The 18,684-nt window shown below is 46.8% G+C and overlaps 1 long non-coding RNA gene across 3 annotated transcripts in view; it reads left to right on the top strand.

Annotated features, from left to right (window-relative positions):
* The window catches only part of LOC132251475 (uncharacterized), an 82,644-nt gene that overhangs the window by 59,485 nt on the left and 4,475 nt on the right, over positions 1-18,684 (top strand). The window lies entirely within an intron of this gene.

Raw genomic sequence — 18,684 nt, 5'->3', positions numbered from 1 at the left:
GAATTAAGAAACCCAATGTGTAGGTAGGCAATTAAGTTGTAGGCACCTGTTGGTGTTTTATTGGATCTAAACTTACCTGCATAAACCCCTATGACCTCTTGGACACTTCTAGTTATAATTAGAGGGAATTGAGGACAAACAGATACTAAGAATAAGCATTTTATTTCATGAAAAGATGCAAGTAAAATAAGGAGATATGGCAGGAGCCAGGAACAAAAGAAGGTACAAGGACTCCAAAATTTTAGTAAACATGTAACTCACCAGTCACAGCAGCAAACCTGTCCTCTCTTAAATCATGGGACTTTGAGTGCTTAAGTAGTAATAATAATGTTCTCAGCATCTCACCACATGCATTAGCTGTTTAGTGGAGATGGACTTCAAAAAAAGAAAAAAAAGAAAAAAAAAAAAAAGGATGAGGTGTCTTACACTAGGTACTAATCTTTTGCCCTGGTAGATGGAATGGATCCCAGGCTGCCACAAGCCCTGTCATCCCATTCAGGAGAGGCCCAGAATACTTTGTCATCTTTGTACAGTGAGTGTTAATGTCAGTTTCAAAGTCCCATAATTGCATGGTTCTGCAAACAGGATCAGAAATGGGTCATAGACCCAATCTCCAACCATTTTTAATGATTTATTTCTTGAGACATAGGGAGGAGCCAGCAGCTGTGATCTCTAAGTTAGATATGAGGCAGGAGCCACCCCTATCCTGCCCCTTCTTCTTAGGGTCTACTAGCAGGCAGTCCTATTTGTTAAGAGATCAAAAGGAATATCAGGTCCTTTGCAGAAGGCAGCAACTCAGAAGCTGCATACTTTCTTACTGCTGTAATCCAGTTCTCTATTAACAGGTAGTACTTATGTGACAGGTACACGACCTGGGCTGACCTAAACAGGGCCCGCCCACCTGTTCCTGGGGCAACCGCCTGCCTACTCATCTGCCACGCCTTGTTATTAATTGATTAATTGGTGTTAGTTAGCGGGAGGCTGCCCTTAGCACCCCCTGGCAGCGGGGCAGTACATCTGCAGCTCCATTTCCTCCCCTACACCGCAGTCCACACCTCGCTGATGGAATAAATGTTGTCTCAATTTAATTATGAACTGGCCCCCTTTTTTTGTTCTCTCTGGGCCTCCCCAATAATGCCCCTCCTCTGGGGCTCCTCAGCAACTGCCCCCTCTCTGGGGCTCACCAAGCCTGCACTGGGGCTTCTCAGTAACTGCCCCCTTCTCTGGGGCTTTCACCCCCTCTCAGGGCGCTCCTCAGTACTGCTGCCCGCTCTCTGGGGCTAGGGTCTATGCACCCCAAATGCTGCACCGTCACTGGCACTGGGGTCCTCACACTTCGCTGCGAGTCCCCTGTGAGGCCTCCTCCATCCCCTAATAGCCTCACCCAAACCACCGGTGTAACAAACAGCAACATAAACATAAGCCCTCTGGCTATAATTTAAATGGAAGCTGCTTGGCCATAAGAACATTCAAGCCTACACGGGGATTACTCCATCCCTCAGCAGTGCCAAATGCTGCTCTTGCAGTCAGGTCTCCCCTACGTTCCATAACAGAACTCTTCCCTCTTAGGCTGCTGGCAGGGAACTGCCTCTGGTACCAGCCCCTAGGGTTTATAAAGGGAGCCAGGCCCTGCCCCTTCTGGTCAGCTGACCTTCTCTGGTTGCCCTGGCAACCCCCAGTTGGGCTCCTTATTCCCTGCTAGGGCTTCCTCCCTAGCAGTTTTCCCCTCTTTGGGAGCAGGGCATCTCAGTGCTCTGTGACAACCTATCTGGAGCTTCCATATGTCTGGACTCTCCCAGCTACGTGCAGGCTCCCTGCAGCTGGTCACTCAGGCATGATGTTCAGGCTCCAGACTGAAGCACCTGATACTCCTGCTCTTCCTTCTCACAAACGTGGTATGCATCCAGCCATTTATGGGATATCTGATACCTGAAGTTGGCTGCCTTATATGTTCATCTGGCTCCTACTCTCTCAAAGACTGTAAATCTCTTAACCACAAGAATAACAGGTAAGTCTCAGTTTCAATGCCAATCTCTACTTTTGAATTGCTGTCCAATTGGAGCTGCTGAAGGCCATTTCTATCAAGCCCTTGAATTATCAAAGGGGCTACATAGTAATCTGCAAGGGCAGTAGTTATTTCCTCCTAGTTGCACATTTTAGTGTGTTCTTTATTCAGAAAGATTGTGAGGATTGTACCCATTGCAATTAATAACTCCAGCTGTTCAGTTTGTTCCTAAGTATGATAAGATGCAAGTTTATATGAGCATTGGAAGATGGACAGGGAATAAATTAACTACCCAAAGCCTTGTACAGAGTGGACAGAAAAATGTTGCCAAAAAGGCCATAAACAAAACAAGTGGACTACCTTGAGTTTTCAGTACTCTTACAATATATTGCATTTCCCCAATAACTTCCCCCTCAGATTTTTTTTCAATGCCTGAGATGGGGAGTTTAGTTCTGGCCTGGGTGAAGCAAGGACATTTACAATAGTTTCTCTCAACTGTGTAAAGGAAGCCATGAAACACTTAAGTACTATAGTAGTTCTTAATTTACATATATCTTCTGAGGTCCCAATAGGGTGATCTATGAGCACCTCATGTGTATTCATGATTCATTAAGCTCAGTAAACTACTGGGAGCCAACCTGGGAGTCTTTAAAAGGGTAAGAAATAGAGAAAACATAATGCTGTCTTGTAGCTGAGGGCCTATGCTGATGTGTGCCCCCCTCCCTCTCTCTCACTTTATATGAAAACCCCTGTTTTTCACTGGGTGGGAATAAATCTCCAGCTTGGTAAAGGCTTGAAACTCTTTCACAAAAGGATTTTTGTTGCTCTTGGATTGTAGCAGTTTGCTCCTAACTGTGTCAGCTGGAAGAGACAGCCAACATGGTTCCACAACAGAAAGTCCTTTATCACAAGAGGTTGTCTGTTTAGGTTTTTATACTATCCTCATCTCTGAAGTATCTATACTTCTGCCACAATGTCAGAGTACACTAACTAAATGGATCACCTGGTCTGGTTTTACGCACTTGTCTACTCTAGGTCTTTTTTCCTTTTCCAAACTTTTACCTCAAGACTTTTTCTTCTAGTTTGAAGATTTATGGATTGACAGGGAAGGCCTAATTCAAGATACAACTTTAGCTATAAGTTATGGGTCTCTTCATTTTCAGGCTCTTTTGACTGACAAAAATCTGTATGGAGCTTTTTATTTTATACTACACTACAAATTAGATGCAAGAAGCCAACTCTCAGCCTCACCTAAAAATTTCCTTTCATCTAAAAGAAATTTAAAGCATTAGTTAATTTCCTGTTGTATAATGCTCAGATGGGCTTCTGTATGTTGCCAGTGGTCAGACAGATTTTATTCATTTTGTAGTGTTGTTATAATTTTTCAGCTTTAAATGATCTGTTGTTTCTCTTCTATTTGAGTCAGTTCCTAAATATGCAATTATGGTTTAAGGGTTTAGCTTTTTTTTGTCCATGCTTTCATTTCTGAAGGGAAAGCTAGTAGCTAAAAGCTGTTTTTATGATTTCCCACAGGATAGTGAAGATATGTCTCCATTTTTGTTGTTTGCTGAAAATCTTTTACTCATCCAGTTAAACATGTAACTGATAAGAATAAGCTATGCAGCAGGCAATGAATGCATCATCTAAGGCATATTTGTGGTGATGGGATGATAGAAGAATAATTTAACATTAATCAGAAATGAATGTCCTTGAATTTCTAGGAGTTTTTTTATAGCATAGAAAACTGTTGTGTTTACTAAAAAGAATTGTGTAGTCAGAGCAGAATGATTTAGGCTATTTTAAGGTATTTAGGTGGGAGCTAAGCTCCTAAACACATTTGAAGAGCTGGACCTTAGTGCTTGCTGTAGAAAGATAGATGTGGGGATAACCCTGGTCAGAAGAAAATATTGATTAGGAGTGCACATACACGTGACAGGGGTTTAGTCCCCTAAATTGAAACAATGGCTTTTTAATTGTGATGATTAAAAACTCATTGTTACAATTTAGGGGCTTCCATCACTGTTACAGTGAGGGGCCTGATCCTTCTCCCCCCTGGAGCCTGTCTGTATCTCCCATGGTTGGGGGGTGAGCTGCCAGTAGGCCAAGTGGCCCCTGAGTTGCAGGGGACCACAGTCCTTCCTTCCATGGCAGTGCCCTCAGGACTGCCCAGGTGGGCTGCTAGTTGGCAGGTGATGTCCTCCAGAGCTCAGGGCCTGCTGGCAGCTCAGCCCCTGGCCATGTGAAAGGTGGGCAAGGCTGCACCGGAGGGGGGGGGGGGGGGGGGGGGGGGAAGAAAAAAAAAAAAGGATTGGTCCCCTCACCACTTTTTTTTTTTTTTTCCCCAGCAGACCCTGCCTGCAAGCTGGGGCAGCACCCGTACACCTAGTACTCTGCCCAAGTGGCCCCAGGGGGTGCCACCACTGCGGAGGGAAGGACCAGGCCCCCCTTAGCTCAGGGGCTGCTCAGCCTAGTGGTAGCTCATGCAGGCAGAAAAAAAAAAAAAAAAGTGGTGACAGGTTCAATCCTTTTTTTTTTTTTTGGCCGAGCCTGCATGCCTCTTCTTCAACCAGAGGGTGAACTGCCAGTGCATCCTGTCCTTCCCTCCACTGCAAAGTGAAGGACCGGGGCCCCCTGCAGTTCAGGGGCTGCTCCGCCTGCTGGCAGCTTGCCTCCCTGCCACAGGAGACATGGGCAGGCTCCACTAAGAGAAAAAAAAGGATTGGCCCCTCACTGTTTCTGCCTTCAACCCACCTCTCCCGTGGTGGGAGGGGGAAGCTGTCAAAAGTCAACAATATTACAATAAGCTACATTGAAAACTAAACTACATGTGCATGTGGTTTATTTTGCAATGTAACAAATTCATTTCAATTGTAAACAAATAAATGAACAAACCCCCACATGTGTATAGTGTGACATAATTAAACTGCAATAATGGCCAATTTTCATCACGTGTACAAATGTTCTAGTATTTGTTAAATATTGGGCTTAACTCATAGAGTACTGCAGCAGAGTTAAATCAGAGTCCCAATATCTGTGGAAAAATATGAATAATGTATTTCTTGTGTATCATTTAAAAGGCATTTTCTTCGAGAGACTTCAGCTTTTCTTTAGACCAGTTACTAGTCACTGCACTCTGTAATGGATGTAATGTAGCTTCTTAAGTGTGGCACTGGGTATGTGCCAATAAGCATTCCCAAGCTGTAATGTAGTCTGCTCTACACAAAGCTGACTCCATTACAGCTTCATGAGACATAGTAGGTGCAGACAAAAGTTACATTTGTTGTGCAGTTGGCTCCCTGAAAGCACTCTACAGCTGTGCCATGACACACAGGTACAGCTGCAGAGCACTTTACAAGTGACCAATCGTGCAACAAATGTAACAAGACAAATGTAACAGATTACCCAACAATCACTCTAGCTTACTTTCTATACTAAATTCAGGACAGAAATTATTTAGAAGGATCTGGAAGAACTTGTAAGGACTTCACATAACTTAAATAAATGGACAGGACAGAAACCAACCAGCAGTGAGATAATGAAATTATTGCATACTACACTTTATACCAGATGAGTTTTCCTACACTCACTGTGCCTAGAAAGACTTGAGACCATGTTAGTAAGATGGTTATATTCAACCCCTTTCTTTTAGGAGCACATAATACATCATACATCTGCCAGTCATCAATCGGCAATCCCTCACAGTTAAGATGATGATAGAAGATAATCAACCTCATCTGTGGGTCTGAAGATGGTTAACAAGGCCAGTTGGGGATTGTCAGGTTCTACTGCAACTAGGGCACATGTTTCCTTCTGGGATGGATGGCTCTGGAATCCTGATTAGATCTGCAAAATGATATTTCTGCCACTCCCATTTTTCTGTCTCCTGTCTGTTGTGTGGCTTCAGAGTACTGAGATCCTTGCTGCAGACTCTTCTTCCATTTGGGGTGGTCCATGAGTTAATGTTGATGTTGCATTTTTTCAAGTTGGCCTTGAGTCCTTGAAGTGCTTTTCTTGCTTTCCTCTTGAGCATACGCCTTGACCGAGTTGGGAGAAAAAAAATTGCTTCAAGAGTCCGGAGTCAGACATCTGGATGATGTGGCCAGCCTAGTGAAGCTGATGCTGAATGATCATCACCTTGATGCTCATGGTGTTTGCTTGTAAGAGGCCGCTAATGTTGGTGTGTCTGTCTTCCCACTGGATTTGAAGGATCTTCCACAGGCAGCCTTGATGATATTTCTTGAGCAACTTGAGGTGTCCCCTGTATGTTATCCATGTCTCAGCTCCATACAGTCAAGTAGGGATCACGAGTGCTTCATAAACCTTGAGCTTGCTTTTGAATCTTATGTTGTGATCTTCAAATGCTCATTTCCTCAGGCATCTGAAGGCTGCACTTGCGCATTTGAGGTGATATTGGATTTCTTCAATAATGTTGACTTTTCACTAGAGATGGCTTCTAAGGCATGGGAAATACTCAGTGTTCTTCAGTCTCACCATAAATTTGAATTACCAGAGCTGAGAACTGCTCATTAAGAGCTTGTTGATGGAGGACATTAGTCTTCTGAATGTTAAGCATCAGTCCCATTTTCCTGTATGCCGCCAGTAAAGACATTGATGATTGCCTGAAGACCTGCTTCCAAGTGAGCATACAGTACAGCATCTTCTGTGTACTGGAGCTCTGAGACTGAGGTTGGGGTAGTTTTGGTTCAGAGTCAGCTGAGACTAAACAGCCTACCATCCATTCAATAGTTTAGCTCTACTCTGACTAGAAGCTTGTTGGTGGTCAGATGTAGCATCGCAGTAAGGAGTATGTCACGGCGGGGTCCTTCAGGAGGGCCGTGATCTCCTTGAGGTCCCTCACTCCGTGTCAAGGCCGGCCCAAGACACCCTCTTATTCTCGCCCGCCACGTCTTGCTGGTAAATATAGGGTCGGGAGGCAGCCTATGACTCCCTGGGCATGGCTACTCGGGACCTCTGTCCCCGTAGTTCTTCTGGACTCCTGTGGCTCCCCAGGCACCCTAGCCTTATGGGTGGCACGTGGCTCCTACCACCCCTAATACCACGCCCCAAGCCTCGCTGATGTGAAAGACGTTGTTAGGTCCAACTACACGCCCGCTCTCCTGGGCCTCCTCCGTGATCTAGCCCGCTCCGGGCTCTCTCCTCAGGCTCACCGCACTGCTATCCCCTCTCCTCAGGGACAACCGCAGCACCCCGCCCTTGTTACTCCCTCTGGTATGGGCTCACCGCGCTGCTATCCCGTTTTGCTGGGGACAACCGCAGCACCTTGCCCATGTCCTGGGTTTTTTCACAGTGCTAGCCTGTTACCGGGCTTGCTCCTCCTGTCCTGGGTTTCTCAATCGGGCCCCTCTTGGGCCTCTCAAACATTGCCCCTCTCGGGCTCCTCAATAATTGCCCTGCTCTAGGGCTCCTCAATAATCGCCCCTCCCTGGGGCTGGGGTCTATGCACCCCACAAGTGACGCCCTTGCTGACATCTGCTGCGCCCGTCCTGGGCTCCCTAATATGGCACTCCCCCTCTTTGGGGCTCGCCGTGCCCAGCTCAGGCTCCTCAATAGACCAATATGGCGCTCCCCCCTCTTTAGGGCTTGCCGTGCCCACCTCAGGCTCCCTGATAAAAATCGCCCCTCTCTCTGGGGCTGGGTTCTACGCACCCCGCACACAACCCGGGGTCTGTGTTCCCCGTCCGCAACCCACCGGTTGCGCCCGCAACCCACCGGTTGTGCTCCTCACTGTGAGCTGTGTCCGCACTGGCGCTGAGGTCCCCATACCACTGGGGTACCTATGAAGATAATGCGCCCTCTTGGTGCTAGACTGCACCCTCACTGGCACTAGGGCACCCCACCCCTATGGGGTACCTATGAGGCCTCCTCCAACCCCTATAGCCTCACCCAAACCACCGGTGTAATAAACAACCATAAAACATACTGCAAACCTCCTGGCTACAACTAAAACCTATGGCCCCTAGCCACTACAAAGTAAGCCTCCTGGCTATAACTTAGCACCATTACTCCAACCTTCGGAGCTCTCATGAGCTGTACTGGCCATCGGGCTTCTACCCATCTCTCAGCCGAGGGAGCTCCTGCCTCTCCGGCTGCTGGCAGGGAACTGCCAGCCTGGCCTCAGCCCTGGGCTTTATAAGGGCCAGGCCCTGCCCCCTACAGGCAGCTGGCTCCCCTTAGTTGCTCCGGCAACCCGCAGCTGCGCTTGTTACCCTGGCAACCCTCAGCTGGGCTCATTATGACATGCCAGGGCTCTGTCTCTCTCTCCCTGGCAGTTTCTCCTCTCTAGGAGCAGGAGCACCGAGGTGCCCTGCGACAGAGTATTAAAAAGAATGTTGGAGCGATGACGCAGCCTTGCTTAGTTCCTGTCTTAACCTCAAAGGGATCTGTGATAGATCCGCTATGGAGAAATACTGCTTGCATACCACTGTGGAGCAGGCAAAGAATGGTGATGAATTTCAGTGGGCATCCATACTGTAGAAAGATCCTCCACAGTGCTTCTCAGTTGACAGAGGAAAAGACTTTTGTGAGGTCAAAGAGGGCCATGTAGAGAGGTTTACATTGTTCCTGGAATTTTTCCAGCAGCTGATGATCTGTGAAGATGATGTCAGTTGTGTCTCTTGATGCCCTAAATCAGGGGCGGGCAATTATTTGGGTCTGCGGGCCACATAGGCAGTTCTGGGGAGCTGTTGCAGGCCAGTTGGAACCACCCCCCACCCCTGCAACAGCCTGGAGTCTGAGCGCCCTGCAGCTCCTCCCTGTCACCACCACCAGCACCTAGCAGCAGCTGAGAGCACAGCCTTCCCCGTGGTCCAGACTCAACCAGTGAGAGTGGACAAGTTCCAGACCAGTCAGAACCTGTGCATGCAGCCTCAACCCCAGCCTGCCCTGGGCCTGCTCCAGACCACCTGCTCATGCTGAACAGTGGCAGCAGCCAGGCAGAAGCTGCTGCTGGGCATGGGGGAAAAGCAGCTGTCTCTTCCTTGATGCTGCCAGGCCCTTCTTGCTGCAGACACCTGGAGCCCATGCCCAGGTTGCCCTGAAGCTCCTTTCCACTGCCATCACTGCTGCCCCACTGGGCGGCCCAGAAGTGGCAGTGACAGTTGTGGAGAGGAGGCTGCAAGGCAGCCCAGGCACATGCTTCAAGTAAGAAGGGCCCAGCAGTGACAGGGGGGAGGTGGCTGCTTTTCCCCGCACCTAGCACCAGTTGCTGCCTGGCCACTGCCACTGCTGCTCAGCATGGGTGGGCAGTCTGGAGCAGGCACAGGGCAGGCTGGGGTTAGGGCTGTGTGCATGGGTTCCAGCTGGTCCGCTTCAGCCCCGGGGCGAGTCCAGATCAGAGCAAGCCAGGGTCAAGGCTGTGTGTGCGGATCCCTGCCATTACCATGGGGCTGGGCCAGTGGCAGCGGCAGGTGGAAGGAGCCACCATCATCTGGGCTACGTAGAAATGCAGTCCAGCTGCAGAACTGCCCCAGCCCAGCTATGCACCTGGGGGCAGAGAAATGTGCCACAGGCTGGATGGCATCTTGGCCAGGTGGGACTGAAGGACCCACCATGGGCTGGATCCAGCCCGTGGTCTATATTTTGCCCATCCCTGCCCTAAACCCATACTGAGATTTCAGTAGGAGTTCTTCAGAAAGTGGACGGAGATAGTTCAGGAGGGTTTTTGCAATGATCTTTCCTGTGGTGGACATCAAGGTGATCCCTCTAATTTCCAGAGTCGGACCCATCTTCTTTCTTGAAGACTGTCATGATCATGGTGTTCTTAAGGTCAACTGGGATTTCCTCATCATTCCAGATCTTTAAGGTGAAGTCATGGAGCTGTGATGCAAGCTCCTCTTCTCCTTGAAGATTTCAACAGGGATTCCATCTGCTCCAAATGTCTCGTCATTCTTCATCTGCTTGATGGCTTTCTTTACCTTGTCAAGGGTTGGAGGGATTCTAAGATAGGCCCTGACTGAGTGTTGTGGGATGGAGTTGAGAGCATTTTTTCCAACAACAGTGTCTCAGTTGAGAAAGTCTTAAAAAATACTTCTTCCAATGGGTGTTGATTTGATCAGGTCTCCTCTATCCTTAGGATCAGGTCTCCTCTATCTTATCTATTAGGTCTCAAAGGTTGGTCTCTGAGTGCTTGGATTGTAGATGGCTTCAGTGGCACTAAAAAACCACTCATATTGTGGATGTCAGCCAGACGTTGGATCTCTTTTGCCTTGTCTTCTTATCACCTGTTTTTCTTATCACAGGTTCTCCTTTGGACCTCTGCATTGGATTGTTGGTGATTCAGTTTCTTTTGCTTGGAGTTGATGATGTTCTATGGGACACAAAAGGCCTTGCACTTACGGTCGATCAATTCTTGGATCTCCTGGTCAGTCAGTCAGTCAATGTGTGTGTATTTGCCGAGTCGTGTGTATTTGCCGTGTCCTGTAGTCCCCTGCTGAACTTAGTGGGCAGTCATCGACAATATGTGACATGGTGTGCGTTTTGCCACAGCTACAGTCTGGGTTGTCACATAGACCCCAACGGTGAAGGTTGGCTGCCTACAGACCTTGCCCTGTCTGGAACCTATTCGGCAAGGCCCACTGATGGCATGGCAGGTTGAAGCCAGGTGAGCAGACTGTAGGATCTGTGATAAGTAAATTGTTTGGTGGTGTTGTTGACCTCCATTTTTCACACTAGAGGGTCTTTGCCCTGCAGTCCTTGTGTGGCAGTTTGGACCATAGTGGGTGTCGTGATGGTAGACTGCAGCAGGTGGATTTAAGAGATCATCGTACAGTGGCAGGCTTGGATTGGCATAAATCTTGAGGACTTTTAGACCCATGGCTGGGTCTGGACAGGCTTATTATAGTGGCAACCTGTCCTCACCATATCATAGCACCGTCAGAGGATATACATAGCGTTTCAGGAAGAACAGCACTGCCAGCTGCTGTTCCCACCATATCCTGGTGGTACTGCTGCTGGTTGGTCCATGATTGTTTATTCATCAGAGTAAACCTGCTTATTTTGCAGCTACCCTTCCCTGAAGGTCATTCCACTATATCTGCTAGTAAGACAGCTGATGCAAAAAAAATTAGACTGGTTTGTTGTCTCCCCCTGCCACCCCACCTTCTACTCACTGGGATTAAATCCTTCCCTGGATGATATATTATTTTGTATGGTAGACAAAGGAAGATGTATGTACTAAAATTCATTCCCAATTATCATTTTAACTTTTTCTGTTGTTCTAATCACTAATTAGTTGACAGCAGCTGGAATAAATGTTTTATAGAAAATACTTTCCAACAGATTTTAATAGATACAACTCCCCTGCTGTTTGTAAAATAGCAGTAGTTTTATGGTTTTAGTGCCAAAAAAATACAGAAAGACTATTTTAGTATGGAAAGATAAGGACATAACAGGTTCTGAAGCAATTAGTATTCTTTATATTTCCTGGTTTGTTTGGTTTTTTTAATGTTTTTTACTATTTAACTTCTCCCCTCCTCCCAAATACTTTCCTGAAAATTATGCATTTTCAGTACTGTGTTTTATAAAACATTGTTTTAAGAGGAACTTGTTTTGAAGGTCCTTTTCACTTTTTTAAATGGCACTGACAAGTCATACATGTGCTTGCAAGTGGAAGGAATCTGATGGCCACCTATAAGTTTATTAGGGGTGACACCAGTATCTGGGGGAACGTTTGTTCACCAGAGCGCCCCAAGGGATGACAACTAGGTCAATCAGTCATAAACTATGACAAGACCATTTCAGGCGGGACATGAGGAAGAATTTCTTTACTGTTCGAGCCCCCAAGGTCTGGAACAGCCTGCCACCGGAGGTGGTTCAAGCGCCTACATTGAACACCTTCAAGAGCAAACTGGATGCTTATCTTGCTGGGATCCTATGACCCCAGCTGACTTCCTGCCCTTTGGACAGGGGGCTGGACTCAATGATCTTCCGAGGTCCCTTCCAGCCCTAATGTCTATGAAATCTATGAACAGGCATATGTGGATTCCTCTCCATGCACCACCTAAAATATGTAAAAAGATGCTGCTGCTGCTGATATTGTAGGATTAGGATCAGGAAAACAGGGGTCCCAATATCTGTAGAATAGATGTACAGGCTCAGGGGCTAATCTAGATTTTTTTTCTTTTTTAAACATACTGAATTTCCTTGGATTCTTCAAGTATTCTTCAATTTACAGAGGCCAAATTATGGCCCAGTGCTTACAAAGACCTGAATATGAGCCTGTATTACTTTTTCCTTCTTTACATACACAATTTCCCCTCCTCTCAGTCAATACACATAGACTATTCTTTCAAAAGCATAAGCGGTTTATGCAGAGGTGTAGGCATGAAGTCCATTGTCTGGCATGGAGGCAGTTGTATGTAAGATAAGGGAATTGGACTGTTTTTTGAACCTGGAGTGACTCTTCTTAGGGCATCATGTCATGAAATTTCCAGGGGAGCCGAGAAGAGCGAGGACAATTTTTGCCGCAATTGCTAGTTTTTTTTTCAGGCTGGTATTTATCATAAAGTTAACCGGTAACTGTTTTAACAGGTTTGGTGTTGTACAGAATGGTCTGATGCCCCTTGGTAGTCAGTCTCAGTCTGAGTCCCACTCTAGCTGCTCTGGTGACCTCCCTGGTTTTGCCTCTCATGCCTTTGTTCTTATATTAGGATTCAGCCCTTAGTTCAGCCAGTTGCCCTCAGCCCGGTGATGAGCACTGAGGGGAGAGGGCTCAAGTCTAGCTCAGCTGAGATTACTGAGTTACAAACTACTGGTAATCTAAATAACTGCTGTTTAGTTTCTCAAAATATTTAGTCATCCAGTCAGGCTCATCAGCTCCCCTAGCTCACTTCAAGTTATCTGTCATAATCTAGTCCATCAAACCTTTAAAACCTCTACTCAAGTTGCTATTGTAATTCTGGGCTGGTAGCCTTCAATTAGCTGTAGTGAGGTCAGTGTAGTATACTGCAGGCCAGGGCACCTGCTGACCAATACCATTCTTCTCTCCTCCCCTCTAAGCCTACTTAGAATAATCCCACCATCTGCCTCTCCAGTAATTAGTTTCAACAGGGTTTGCAGGTCTTAATGAGTTTTCAACAGTCCACAAAATGCATTGGGGATTGGATTGCATTCCTTCCCTTATGTTTTCAGTGGCCTCGCTACTCCTAACAAGCTGTCCCAAGTCTCATGGTAAGGCTTCTACTTGCAGAACATGCCTTGCCCAAAATAATAAAAAAACAAGATACAAACAAATCCCAAATGAAGAAAACCCATTTTACAGGGATGGCTTTCCCTTGCTTTCTGGCCACATTTTTAACCCTTCTGGCCTTATACACTGTTTGCCCCTGTGTAGCAAAATCTGTCCAGGGAGAGCTCCTTCTCCCTTCCTTCCTTGAACTACTATGGCATGCTCTGCTGAGGAGTGGAGTTTATAGAGCCCAGTGCTCCACTCTTCCAGGCCACAAAAGTCTAGCTCTCAAAGGGGCTTCTTCCTTTACCTTGGTCTTTCTTTCTTTTATTAGTAGCAGGGCTAGAGTTCCCTGTTACAGTAATTCATAGAAGATTCAACATTTCTCTTCCATAGGTGAATCATTCTTCAATTGCATGTGGCACAATGCAATGCTGTTTGGATACATCCAAGGGCATTTTTACATGTGCTCCAGGGTGGGGGGAGCTTTAATTAGAGTGGATCTTGGGAGCTGCTCTAATGAAAGTGCCCACAGTGCCCTGTATATTCAGCATTCCTTTTCTTCAAAATGGTGGCAAAAGTGCTTTAACTAAAGCTTGCTCAAAGAGCTATAGTTAAAGCGCTTCTGCTGCTATCTGAAGCATGGGGACACTGAATACATGTTATGCTGAGGCTGCTGGACATGTTCAGCACACTCCGGCAGACTCCATTAATCAAGTCTGCTCCTGTGTGTGCTAATTAGCAGGGATCCTGATTTTCATATATTTACAATGTTAAAGCAATTTGGAAGCCTACCAGTGCCTCAATCACTATAATAAAATAAATTCTAAATACCTATAAATTTTTGCATTTGATTTTGGGTTTTTTATCATGGAAAATCAGAGCTCCCCCTGTCCCCTTTGCTCACTAGAATACAGGTCCAGGCCCCTCACTCCCAAACCATAGCCCCCTGGGCCCTGCTGGTAACCCTTGCCCCCCCAACCACAGCTCCCTGCTCCCTCCAGCCCTGCCAGAGGGGGCCTCCAGCACCTGCCAGGGCTACAGGGCCAGCAGCTTCCTGCAGCAGCACCTGAGCCACAGCTGCTGCCCGTGAGAGGTGGCAGCTGCTATGACCTGAGTGGGGAGCACAGCGCAAAGCCCAGCTCCCACATCCCAGTGGGTGGCATGACCAGAGCAGAGCCTGTGAGGGGGGCAGATGCAGGCTGCCCACTGCAGGTTTGGCCCCTGTTGCCCTCTCTGCAGGCCCTTCACAGCCCAGTGGGTGGGACCTGTTGTGCCAAGGCAGTGCAGGGCTGGGTGGGGAAGCTCTTTGCCACTGCAAGCTCTGCACCACCCTCATGAGGTGTCCCCTGCCTGCCTGGCAGTGGCAGGGCCAGCAGTTTGTAGTTTGTGCTCCTCACTGCTGCTGGATGGGCAGGGGACACCTTGCCAGGGAACTATGGGGCTTGCAGTGGCAAGGAGCTTCCCTGCCTGACCCCACTCTGCCCTGCTGTGCTGGGCCCCACCTGCTGGGATGCGGAGGGCCAGAGGGGATGGCAGCAGGATGGGGAGCCCTGAGCCCGCAGAGGCAGCCTGCCTGCCCCACCCCACCTTGCGCAGTGGTCTGGGGGCATGTGCCACCCCTGCCCCCTCCCAGGAGCACACGTAGCAGTGAGGAGCCAGCCCCTGCCTGCCCCCTTGATGAACCGCCCACAGCACCATCCTGTGCCCAGCCAAGGCCCTGCTGCCACGCATTCCAGCCCTAGGCTCCATGCACAGCCCAGTTGAGCAACAGTCCCAGCCCTGCCCAACTCCTTTTCCTCTTTCCTCCCTCCCTCCCTCCTTCTTTATAGGGGCCTCAGTCCCCCCCACTCCAAACTTATCTGCAGGAGCTGCTCTCCAGGCTGCCTGGTGGCCATGTGCATATACATGCACATGGTGCCCCCTGCCTGATTGCCCTCTGCCTACTCCCCAGCCCCTTGCAGTCTGGAACTCTGCCAGCCTGCAGAGAGCTCTTTGCAAAAGTAGAAAATCCATGTGCTTCTCTGTTAAAATGTTAAATCCACATTTTTCTCAGGTAAAAGGAAAAGTCTGTGGTTTTTTTCCATTTTTCCATGGGAAATGGAAAACCCGGATCCCTGCCAATTAGCACATGTTAGAACACATGTTGGACATGTGTATAGGTGCCCCAAGTTTCTAAGTTAGTTTGTTCAGAGCTACCTTTTGAGTACTGGAAGCCATATAACCATTTTAGCGCAGTGCTGTGTCTGCAATAGTATACTTTTCTTCTCAGCAAAACTAACAAGCACCAACAGAACATTTCTGATGCCAAAACTAGCTCTTTCAGAGCTAGCTAGCATATCTGTAGGGGACACTGCATTGTACTGTGTAGACATACAGGTTGTGCTACAGTGAATTTTGGCTTCATCCAGCAAAATCTATTATGCAGTAATGCTATCAGACTATGAGTGTTGTTGTATCTGTGATAATCCAAGAAATGTCTAAGAGGCAAGAATTTGATTGAACCATCTGTAGAGTTGGGAGAGCTGTTGAACAGGTTTTTGGCCATTATATGGTCATCTTAAATTCATAGATGTTAGGAGCTGGAAGGGACATTACAGGATCATTGAGTACAGCCCCCTTGCACTTGGGCAGGAAAGACTGCTGGGGTCAGATGACCCCAGCAAGGTGGGTGTCAAGATGCTTTTTGAAGATCGCCAGAGTAGATGACTACCACTTCTGGGGAGAGTCTGTTACAGAACTTCGGCACTGCATAATTTTGAGATTTTGAGTCAAAATCATTTTGAGTTTTTAGCTGTGCAATTAAAATCACAATTAATTGCAACTATTTTTTTTAATTGTGCAACTAATCATGATTAAATGTTTAATCATTTGACAGCCCTAATATGTATCATTCTTCTATCTGAATTATTACTTAACAAATACCCCAACCTATAGATAGGTCACACTGTGCTATTGGAAGTTCTGTCTTTTGAATAAGATATAGAGACAATGACCTGGTCCCTTGTGGACTTCATGGATTTTCCTTGATAAGATATGCAAAAAACAGCAAAGACAAAACTGCACTAGGTATTACTGACATCATTTTGAATTTCTTACATAGGAACACTGGAAATTTGTGATTTGTTGTGTTACTTCACTGATTCCCAGATTTTAATTGACATATATGTGACTGGTAAACTAGGATTAACAGGATACGTTTACATATGTTAGAATACAAAGAGGTAGATGCTGAAATGCAAGGAATAATGTTACTCAGTAGAGTTGATGAAATGTAATGTTTTAATTTTATTTTTGTTTCCTAGAAAAAATAATTCACATAAAATAGAAAAATATTTACATTGTGCAATTTTATATGTTTTTATGAACTTGGCAGGATTATGCATTAGGGAACTAAATTAATTCTCTGAAATGAAGCAAAAATATGTTTCATTTTTGATAGTGGGACATTAAGTGTTCAGGTGGGCTAGGTATATGATGGATCCAATATCTAAAAACCAACTTCAGCTTTTACGAGGTGGCAGTAGTACCACGAAAAGTGAAAAAAGCTATCTGCACTCTCAAAAAATAGAACTGATGGACAGGAGCCAAGATGAAATTAACTCAAACATGCCTTTAAATCATTATTTACTGTAAGACAGCAAGAAACAGAACATAAAGAAGCAAAGAAGAAGCCAAAAGTGGTAGCATCACCTATAATAACAACCTAACTTTTATGACTGTGAGCAATAGCGCTCATAGGAATAACGAGTAGAAGGCCCCCAATGTATAATTTCTTATTCAGACTAAAATCAACACAGAAACAACAAAATGTTAACCAAGCCTTGCCTTCCTACAAAACATAAGTGCCACAAAAGCTCATTCAACATAGTCTCATTGACAAAGCCCCCTGAAGTTATACACATGCACAGACAAATATGAATGGACCTGTTTTTAATATATCACTTTGGTTAATTCTGATGCAAAGTAGCCAAACATTTAAACAGTAACAAAGAAAAAAGACTACATGCCTTGCTTGCATGATGCTAGTACTTAAAAAAATAAGATACGATTAGATATCATATTGGGGAATGTCATAGTAAGATGACATCCCCTATTCTACAGCCTGCCTCCAAGAAGAAACTTGCATAGATTTTAAAGCTAGAAGAGACATTTAGTTTGACCTGCATAAAACAAGACATGCACTCTTGCAGTAATTTCCACGTAAGACACCACAGTTTCTGTGCACAGGCGTAGATCCAGAGTGCAGTGATACAGCTACACTCCCACCCCTTCCCCCTGCCCCACACACTTTCTGACCATGTGGCAAGAACAGCAGTCAGAAACTTTAAGTCCCAAAGAAGGTAAGACTTCCCACTTCCCCACACCCCTTCCCATTTGTGCTCAGAGGCACATCCTGTCTCCCCTCCCTTCATAGAATCAGAGAAGTAGGGCTGGAAGAGATCTTTGGAGTTCATGTAGTCCAACCTCCTGCCTGAGGCAGGACCATCCCTATCCAAACCATCCTATACAAATCATAGTCTAAACTGTACTAAGACTATCGTCAACCTTGATACAACACAAACCTAACACCCTAACCTGCCACCAGTAAAGCAAGGGAACCATGACAGCCAATGTTGTCAATATATGCTCAAGAGGTCCTGGGTAGAGGGCTAACCCCCTACTTCAGAGGAAGACAAAATTCCCCATAGTCTGCACCAATTTGACCATGGGGTAAAATTTCTTCCTGACCCCAAATATGGCAATTTGGTCTGACCCTGAGTAAAGGGGTAAAACCACCTAGCTAGAAACCTGTGGCTTTGGTTCCAGCAGGAGCATTGGCACACCCCAGTCAAAGTCCTCAGCCTTGGCTGAAGCCAATACCCAATGCCTCTGAGGAAGACTTAAAAACATGCTGACACATGTAGCAGAAAGCTGGGGAGGTGGGAGGGACAGGGGCAACTAGTAATACCCAGAAGCATGGGAAGTATCCATAGTAGAACATAGGCTTAGATCATCTCTGACCAATGGCTAACCTTTTCCCTTCCCCCACCCGCTGCTGCTGGTGTCCCTGCTGCCCCCTGGTGCAAGGGGAGCTTGTGTCCTGCTCCAAATGGACTGTACAGGACAGGCAGATTCCCCCTCTCCACACCTGCTCCCAGGCTGCCCAGACACCTGAGGGGAACAGGCATGGGAAGGGGGAATTCGCCTGCCACTGCTGTCTGTGCCCTAGGCTGAGACCAGCACCTTTGCAGCCTGGCTGGAGTTGGACATGAGCTTCCCCAGAACTGTGGGGACACTGGCAGTGGGAGGCAGGACACAGGAGAGGATAGGAAGGGGAGGGGAACATGCTTCTTAGCTCTGAGATTTAAAAAAGCCCTCCACTGTTCTTCCCATGCCATGGTCTACTTGCCTCAGTGTGGTATAAGGGAGATGAGGCTGGCAGCAGGGGCTGCAGCCACCCCTACTGTACTGGTTGCTGCTCCCACTCCCTCCTCTCTTAAGTCCTGGATCC

This window comes from Alligator mississippiensis, chromosome 1 (assembly GCF_030867095.1).
Source record: "Alligator mississippiensis isolate rAllMis1 chromosome 1, rAllMis1, whole genome shotgun sequence".
Taxonomy (NCBI): Eukaryota; Metazoa; Chordata; order Crocodylia; family Alligatoridae; genus Alligator; species Alligator mississippiensis.
This window is presented reverse-complemented; position numbering and strand designations above follow the sequence as displayed.